Below are 8,984 nucleotides of genomic sequence, written 5' to 3' on the forward strand. Positions count from 1 at the left end.
GAGTATTTGTGTAGAGGTGTCTAGAGTCTTCCTAGGTCGGTGAAGCTACCCTATAAAAGGGGATGGTGTGGTAGCATTTGAGGTGTAATCGCGTGAAAAGAAAGTTGAGTGGCAAGATGAGAAAAGAAGTCAGTAAAAGTGTTTTTGTAAGTAAGGTCTTGTACGATTAAAAGTTTTTAAAAAGTAATAGAAGTTCATCTCCATAAACCATAATTGAGTTCTGTTTATTCATTTTCATTACCCATTTAACCTATTAACCCCGCATCATTTCCAACAAAAATCTTTCTCGCTCTTGCAGTCCAGCATTGTCCAAAACATCTACAACTTATGTATACCTTTATCTGATGTGAAAAAAATCTTTCTCACTCTTTTGCAGAGTAACTTTAATTGGTGGGACCAGATCCACAACTATTGTTCCGACAAGGAAGTGGAGGACGCTGATATAGCCATCTCTGGCATTCCACTCACCATGTCATGAAATGAAGTCGTCAAGTTAACTAGAAACTGGCATAACAGCTCGCTCTCTCGAAACCACAGAAGCATTTAATCCACTAGCAACCACGTCTGCATGGATTTTATGTCGCTAAACATATGCATATCGATGATCTAATGCTACTAAATGTATGGGTTCGTCTTTTGTATACTTTTAAGTGTTCTATGTAAATCAGTAGAAATTTTGTACCAGCTCTCTCCATATTTCATATAGTTAACAAGTTTACAAAAAACTTGGGTACATTTTATATAACCTCTTTGTGATAAGTGAACTGCATGGTTTCGCTCTGTGTTGCAAACTTATCCTAAATGAGCAACTGGTAATAGCTTCTAATGCATCCATACGAAGCTGCCAGATCATGATGTTATTAGTGATAGAGATTGTACCATGGGCCACCAAGACCACCAGAAGTTGGGTGATCCCTGTTGGAACATGTAATTTGTCATGGTCTGGATTGTTCTAGATAAGTGTAAAAAAATATGGAAAACAAGCACTCTAGAATGTGCTAGAGTTGACTAGGTCAGTAATGTCATCTTTGAAGAACGTGGTAGTCTACATGCTACTAGATTATTCTAGAACCCGGTGAATAGTAGCTAGAGTATCCTAGACATGATGTGAGACCAGATAGTTTAGAGAGACTTCTAGATTATTCTTGTAGCCTATAAATAGGCATCAGTATCACCATTTGTAACCAAGCAAGCAACAGATTAATACAAGAGAAAATTCAAGATACAAAGTCTTGCTTCCACCTTCACTACTAGAGTTCCATGAGCTCTATACGAACAACACCACTATGCTCGTATATCTCTGCTAATAGTACTCGAAATGAAAATTATAAGAATTTCTAACGATCCCATGCCTCAGCCTTATGGGCCATTTAGTGTTGCTACAGAGCCCTAGGGTTCAGTAAGATTATCTCATATCATTTATAAAAAACCACGGCAAACACAATACGGCGGCGCAAATTTATAATCCTCCCCCTTTCTCTTCTTCATCTTTACCGACACCACCGCCACCACTGTTTTTGTACCAGCATCACTTCAAAAAATGGGCTATAAACGACATGGGTTTTGTGTCCCATAAACCCTGGAGGGAGAAGGGAAGGAAAATGATCGATTTGGGCATTAATCGGTATGGGTGGAGTCGGAAATTGGGTTTACATATGAAATGAGAGTGATCCCGGCTTTGGAATGGCACGGATATTTGGTCGATGATTAACATCTTAAGCAGGGACGGAGCCAGAACTTTTGGTCAGAGGGGACAAGTTAATATATTGATAGTCATTATGCTAATAAGATAGGTGGCCGTAGGCCGCAAATTTTTTTCCTTTCGTTAACTGTATTTTGGGTTATGAATAGAGCTGGCAAACGGGCGGGACGGGTCTGGCTTGTGACCAACCCGCGGGTTACGGGTTAATACAAGCCTGAGCTCGCGGGTTGAAATTCTTCACGGGTGGTCATTTATCCCACCCGTGCCCGTCCCGGGTAAAGCTCGCGGGTTTACGGGTGCTCACGGGTTACCTGGTTTTTGTTGAGTCAACTCGCCAGAAATCGATTTCTGGGCTATTTCCTTCCACATTCAGGGCATCTAAAGTTCCTTTCCTACAAGCTACAACCTAAGTATCTAACATTCATCCAATTCATTTGGTATATCAATTCAAAAACTCAAAATTGCAAAACTAAACAAATTAGTCTTCTTAAAGAAACACAGACACAGTCACAGTCACACAGATACTATCATAGTATCATACATTCATAACATCTCAACATCATCATCTTCATCATCATCACTCATAACATCCTTGAAATGGTCTGGTTCTGGTAACTCTTGCTCTTGTACACTTGACATCCTGAAATGGATGGAGCGGCCACAAAGAACAAGTCAAAGAGTCATTCAGAAACATGAAAATTACATAAACAGAAATTGAAAAAATACATAGACAATGACATCCAACAAAACTATTATAGTACATGCATTTTCAAGTCATCCAAAACAATAACATCTAACAAAACAAACAAATCAAACAAATCCCCTAAATCTCTGTAAAGAATGAAAATTACCATAAAAGATAAAGAAGTCAAATTTTATTTGATTTAAATTTACAAAATGTACTTACAGATTTAGGGGACAACCACTTATCCAAACTGCTCAAACCAAAATTTAAAGATTTCACTAGAACTCCAATCTACAAAACAAAAAGGATGCAAGTACAGCAGTAACAGCACTGGTTTAAATGTAGAAAAATGCTGGTAATATGAATGATACTTCGAAAAAGATAAACAAAGAAAGACCTTTTGTATATGATTTCAATCACATCAAGCATGTTAAATCTCAACCAAAATTCAAACTAAACTCATTCAATTTGAAGCTCATACAATTAATATCTCAAATTCACAAGCAAACTCTAAACTGCTCATTCAATTCCAACCCATTACCCATAGTACCATTACTATCATTTCAATTTCACAAGCAAAACTGTTGAATACGAATACAACAAATAAATCATGGAAGTATGGAACTGAACAACATGAGTACATGACCAAATCAAACAGATCTTGTATATATAATCATCAGATTCATCACCAATTACAATCATACAATAAACTAAAACATGTGAAATTCAAAAAAATCTTAATCAAATCAAATTCAAAATCAAACAGAATAACAGATCTACTAAGAACAAGTCAAACTGAAGACTGAACTCAAATCGAATGAAAAAAAAACATCTTACATATTATTAATCGAACAGAAAATCAATTCACTCTTCACGAACCCAGAAAATCAATTCGTTGTTGTATTCCTCCGATCTTCACGAGCCCAGAAAATCAATCCGCTCTTGTATTTCTCTTCAAGACTTCAAACAATTTGTTATTCAAGCAGGCTAATCAAAAAATTTATATAAAGAAGAAAACAAATAAGAAAATCTGATTACCTGTCTTTGATCTTTAGATGAATCTAATAATTTTTCTGTCACTTCTGTGAATCTGTGAAGTTTACTCAGGAGAGTAGGAGACTCAGCAGCGCTGCAGCAGGGTCAGGGAAGAAGAAAAAAAGAGGAAGGCGAGCTAGGGTTTTTTCCTTTTATATGAAGAGGAACGAACATGTTACATGACACGTAACAGATAACTGTGTCATTGTGTGACACGCAGCAGCCTAAGTGGCAGTGGGTGCGGACCGAGCCGGGTTACCCGCGGGTTGCACGGGACGGGACGGGTTAACCCGTTTCTTCACAAGCCACTAATTATACAACCCGCGCCCGTCTTGTGTAGTTACGATCCGGGACGGGCACGAGTTTTCACGGGACGGGACGGGCCAACCCGCGGGTTTTGGCTCGGATTGCCAGCTCTAGTTATGAACACGTAAGAATACTTGTTAAATTGGAACGCATTTTGAGTTTAGAACGGTAAATACATGAATTCGCAGAAATACACTGACTAAACATTACAGTTGAAGTGCTATCCAAGGGTTTGATATATGATCATTTTGAAGTACTTTCAAATTAGCATATTAGTATTTGATCATTAAATTTGCTAATAATAAATGGAGATTCATCAATTATCCTATACTCAATTAATCCACCAAAGCATCAAATGTCCATTTCTTTTACCAATTCCCCGCTAGATTTTGTTCCCTTGTATACTAAAAATACAAAACTACCAAACCTATTTAAATAGTATCACAAAATCTAGTTGTCCTCACTAGACCCTTAACAGCTCCGTCCCTGATCTTAAGGAGAAATGCAAGAAGCTAAAACCCAATATGCCTTTTTCTACAGAAAATGTTTTAAGGCTGAGATAATCCAATTGTTGAAGTCTGGAAGAATTCTGATGCTCTACGTAACCATTTTTACTCTGGATGAATATAAGGTACTAAGGTCTGAATGAAATTTCTAAGAGTTTTTTTATGCTTGCTGGATATATATCTCTGTCAAGCATGCATTTGGATTGGATAAAATATTATCATTTAATTTGTTTCGTTGTTTCTGTGAATGTGTGTTTCAATCTTAATGGTATTCTATTTCTAGGGTTTGGGTTATCTTTTTTGATTTTACAATGAATTTTATGCTGCTTAGATGGTGTCTGTTTGATAAATTGCTTAAGTGACTTATTTATTATCCACATGTTTCTTGATTAATAATGCACTGAATGAATTGTTCGATTGATACTGCAATATTCATGCCTCCTTGTTAAGTAAAGTTCTGCTGATTCTGCCGAACAATAAATCTGTCCACTAATTAGAACGCTAATTCTTAGTATCTTTCTTATGCAGCCAAAGCAACTAAAAGGTCACCAAAAGAAGAGGATTAAGGGCAGGGATATTGAAAGTATGCATAATCTTAATCAGAAAAAAGTTGGGATGTGCTTCTGGTGTTAAGATGAATGAAACAAGAAGTATGCGTTATTTTTCTTATTTTTATTTTAAATGTCAAAAATGCTTCGTGCCCTCCATTTTTCTCCCCTAAAACTTTTCCCCTGTACTTGTGCATAACTAATAATGGAAAGGATAGAGACTGATCCTGATGTTTTTTCTTTGACCTGGTGATAGCAGATGAAGAAATGGTGAAAGTGGAAGTGAAGCTGAAGATAGGATCAAAGTGGCCTATGTTGTCCATATGTTTTTGTTGGGTCACCACCAGGTTGTCACTGGTATTGAGACAGACACGTAGCATTTGGTGGACAACCTGGTGTGCCAAGAAAAATATGTGAACAATATACATTAAGGCCACTATTAACAAGTTCCCGAGGCTGAACAGTGTACAAGGCCACTTTTGATAAAATTGATCTGCCTTTGAGTATCAAATTAACAAAGAAGCTGAAGAAACAAAGAAACTTTTCATTGCAAGGACTTGGTAAGTCTTGTTTTTCTCATTTTTATTGATTTTTGTCTAAATTCTCGCTGTTCACTTGATCATAGTGAAGTTGGTCAGACTATAGTTTGATTCTTTGTTTTCACTGACTGAGTCTGAGTATGTAACCTACTCGTCTGAACTTTATGTTCACTAGGAAGTTCTTGATAATCTGGAACATAGCGCATAGGCATGCTGTTCTCTTCCCTGCTACATATAGTTCCAGTAGAAGATAGAAACGAAAAAGAGACTTCTTAGTATTTTGTCACTATTACTTTCATGTTTGATCCACTATATATGGAAGCCAATTGGCATGGCCGCATGGCTCATTACAAATTCGTTATTAGCTACCCTCTAGTGTCTAGTAATACACTATTAGTAACTGAAAATGTATTTTTGACTAGAAACCAGATCAAACGTGTTCTCTCCCCTGTCCCTCTCAAGCATCTTTGTTTTATTGGTGACAGACCGGATGCATTAAGGTTCTTATACACCATTATTTCTACCACTAGCATGTAGTGGGATATGTTAAATGACTATGATTATATGCTTCTGAATTGGGTCATTGGATTTTTGGACCTTGCTTCTGAAAAGAGAATTGCTCGTTCGCATTAGCTTCCTGCAGAGGCAGTTCTTTTGGTGCTCAGCTTGTTCCAAAGAGTAGTTGTTTTGAATTAGGATGTTAGTTAGTTCTAGATGATTTTACTATTTGCATTTGGTAATTTTCGTTTCCATAAGAATTTTCACATTTTTATTGTTCTGCTCTTTGTATTGTTTTGAATGAATCATATCTGTCAGTTTTTGAAGCTGGTGGCCGTATCGTATTAGCACTCATATCATACAACAAGGCCTTTTTTTCTTTTTGCATCATCTTCTTTGTTTTTGTCTTTTTGATCTCTCTAGCTAATATATGCAATTTCTTGTCAATTGGTATTAGTAGTAGAACGTTTCTCTACCTGAACCAGTTGGGACCATTTGTACGGTTTAAGGCTTGGTGACAATACGCACAGCCCCATTGTTACTTCTCTAAAACATGATCAAGAATCAAAATATGCGTGTTTTATACCCAAGGATGTAGTTGTCATAATTCAACGTGTTGCATTGAAGAATACTTTTTGGTATTGCATAAATTACAATTGGGCTCATACTCCGTATCAACAGAAAATCAGGAGTCTTATGAATATGCATGATTTCTATCTTAGTTTTCGAGTATGTATGATGCTGTTTGCTTCTTTGAAGTAACCTTTGCTTTAAAACTACTTACTGCTTCTGGAACTCAATAACTCAATGAAGTTTACATTTGCATGCGGAAGTTCTTCATAGAGTTCTGCAAGCCTTTCTCATACATTTGTTAATAGATTCTGGTGTGAAATGAAACGTTTTGTTGTCTGTTTATTAACAATAATAATCTCTATACTGCTCTCAAGTGCCTATAGTTTTGCTCTAAGTATTTAACTCATTCTATTGGCTTGATTAGGTACTTAGCTCAGTTGTGGATGATATCGACCTTCAACCATAAAGTCTTTTGCTGACAAAACTTTTAGTCTGAATTTGTGGTATATGATAGTTCACTTTTTTTTTCTTGTTGTATAAAGTAAAAATTTGATTCCGCTTGCAAGCACTTTAAAACATATGTCAATCGACTAATAACGATCAAAGTGAACTTTTGCACTTGAAGTATTTGTGATCTTGAAGAGATACTATTTGTATACCGGAATGCTATAAGATATTCAAAACCACGATAGCTAAAACTTAAGTCACTTGGCTATAATGTCAACATAATTCAAGTCTTGATATAAATTTGCACAACCTTAAATTGTTGAACTATCATATACCACTAATTCAGACTCCTACTGAATGAAGCGATTATAGTTTCTTTATACTTTACTTCATTATAGCTTCTTTGAATAATTTACCATTCTTCAAAAAATCAATTATATGAAGGTACGTACATTTACTTTAATATTCTTTAATAAGTTATACTCTTGGGTTACTTTGGCGATAACCAAGAATGCATATTATAGAATCCCATAAATTTCATGTGAAACATTGCCTCACCATGATTGCCCCATCATCTTTCGTTCCTAATTTCTTGAACAAAATTTATCAAGCATTTTCATCATTTGCTTGGTTTATTCCACTTGGGTTACTGTAGATAGCGACCACAGTTTCCTGAACAAATGTGAAAACCTGTTGTTTTCTTTAAGTGGTCCTTAGTGTGAGATTTACCGAATTATAATTATGACTTTCCGAAACTAATATAAAGTGTGGCCCAAACTCTGGTTCTACCGTTGCAAATGGGAGGATAATAGTTTGTTTACCAACAAATTTTGAGCCACGATATCAAACTTTGGTTAGCTAGCATAGTTTGGATATAGTATCACAGGTATACATCACAAGAGTAAGACTACTCGCTCCTGTAGTTAGGTTGTTTTCTTTTTGATGAAAGTTAAAGTTTATTTAGCTTGTTACTTTTACATTATACTTCATTTCTATCTTGTTTGTATTATAAAATGGTTCTAAGAAAATTTAATGAATGACACAGGTACTGATTGCAATTAGAAATGAATGAATTTTGTATGATCATGCTGCAAGCTTCCAGGATTCTCAAGCAATTTCATATACGGAGAGCATCCTTTGGTTGAAGGCTGCTAGCTGTGGTTTGAAGTCATTGAACTAGTTTCTTACCGTGAAACTAAAATTTTGAAGGAGTTAATTGAATAAAGTCAGATTATTGGCAATTCACTTTTGCTATTTGAATCTTGGTATCTATAATACAAAACATCATGGGTTTTTGAGCACCGACGGCCAGATAATATTTTTAGAGACAAATGGGTGATCCAACCATCCCAATCTCATCCTAGCAATAGACATCCGACGATCATGATGTTTGTAACCTGTTTCATTATGAACATTAATTTATTGATCTTTAATTAATGGATCACATAACTCAAGATATTAATTAATGAATAACATAACTCAAGATATTAACTAAAATATTAAATGTAGAAGTAAACAAAAAATGCTCATGTCATATATATTTCGATTACAAATACAATAGTAAAATAATTTTGGACCGGATTAATAGTAAAGTGGCGATTAGGATACCTAATCGTACATTTACTCATTTTGTGTAAGATATTCAATGTAAATATATATGCAATAACTAGATTTATTGCTTCAAGAAAAAATTAACTAGATTTGGTGGTTGGAAGATAAATTGGATGGAAAGTGATATAGATATGTGGACTATATATCACTTAAATAATTTGGTTGTCATATTTTGATATATATATATATATATGGATAATTTTATTATGTACTTATGAATATTATTTTAGATTAAAGGAAGATATAAAACTCTCGGGAATTGAATAATTAAAATGCTGGAAGAAAAAAAGTACATCAGTTAGATCAAGGCAATGCCGTTACGGCACGGTCAGATAACATTTTGAGAGACAAATATTGCATCCGACCATCCCAGTCTCATCCTAGTCAAAGACATCCTATGGATGTAAGATTTGTAACCTCTTTCAATTATTAATATATTATTTTAATGGATGTAAGAGTGATGTTATCTTTTCAACCATAAATGGTTGCAAATGTCGATGAAGATTCAGCATAATGGTCCAGATATAACAGAAA

General features: G+C 35.3%; 1 long non-coding RNA gene across 1 annotated transcript; it reads right to left on the reverse strand.

Moving 5' to 3' along the window:
* Nucleotides 1-2,291: 2,291 nt before the first annotated feature.
* On the reverse strand, nt 2,292-3,654 carry LOC113315252. The gene is made up of 4 exons (XR_003342877.1): nt 3,426-3,654; nt 3,225-3,347; nt 2,610-2,678; nt 2,292-2,342 (listed from the first exon to the last, which is right to left on the reverse strand). It is a non-coding gene; the product is annotated as an uncharacterized LOC113315252 (long non-coding RNA).
* Nucleotides 3,655-8,984: the final 5,330 nt, after the last annotated feature.

The sequence above is a fragment of the Papaver somniferum genome, chromosome 10, assembly GCF_003573695.1.
Source record: "Papaver somniferum cultivar HN1 chromosome 10, ASM357369v1, whole genome shotgun sequence".
Taxonomy (NCBI): Eukaryota; Viridiplantae; Streptophyta; class Magnoliopsida; order Ranunculales; family Papaveraceae; genus Papaver; species Papaver somniferum.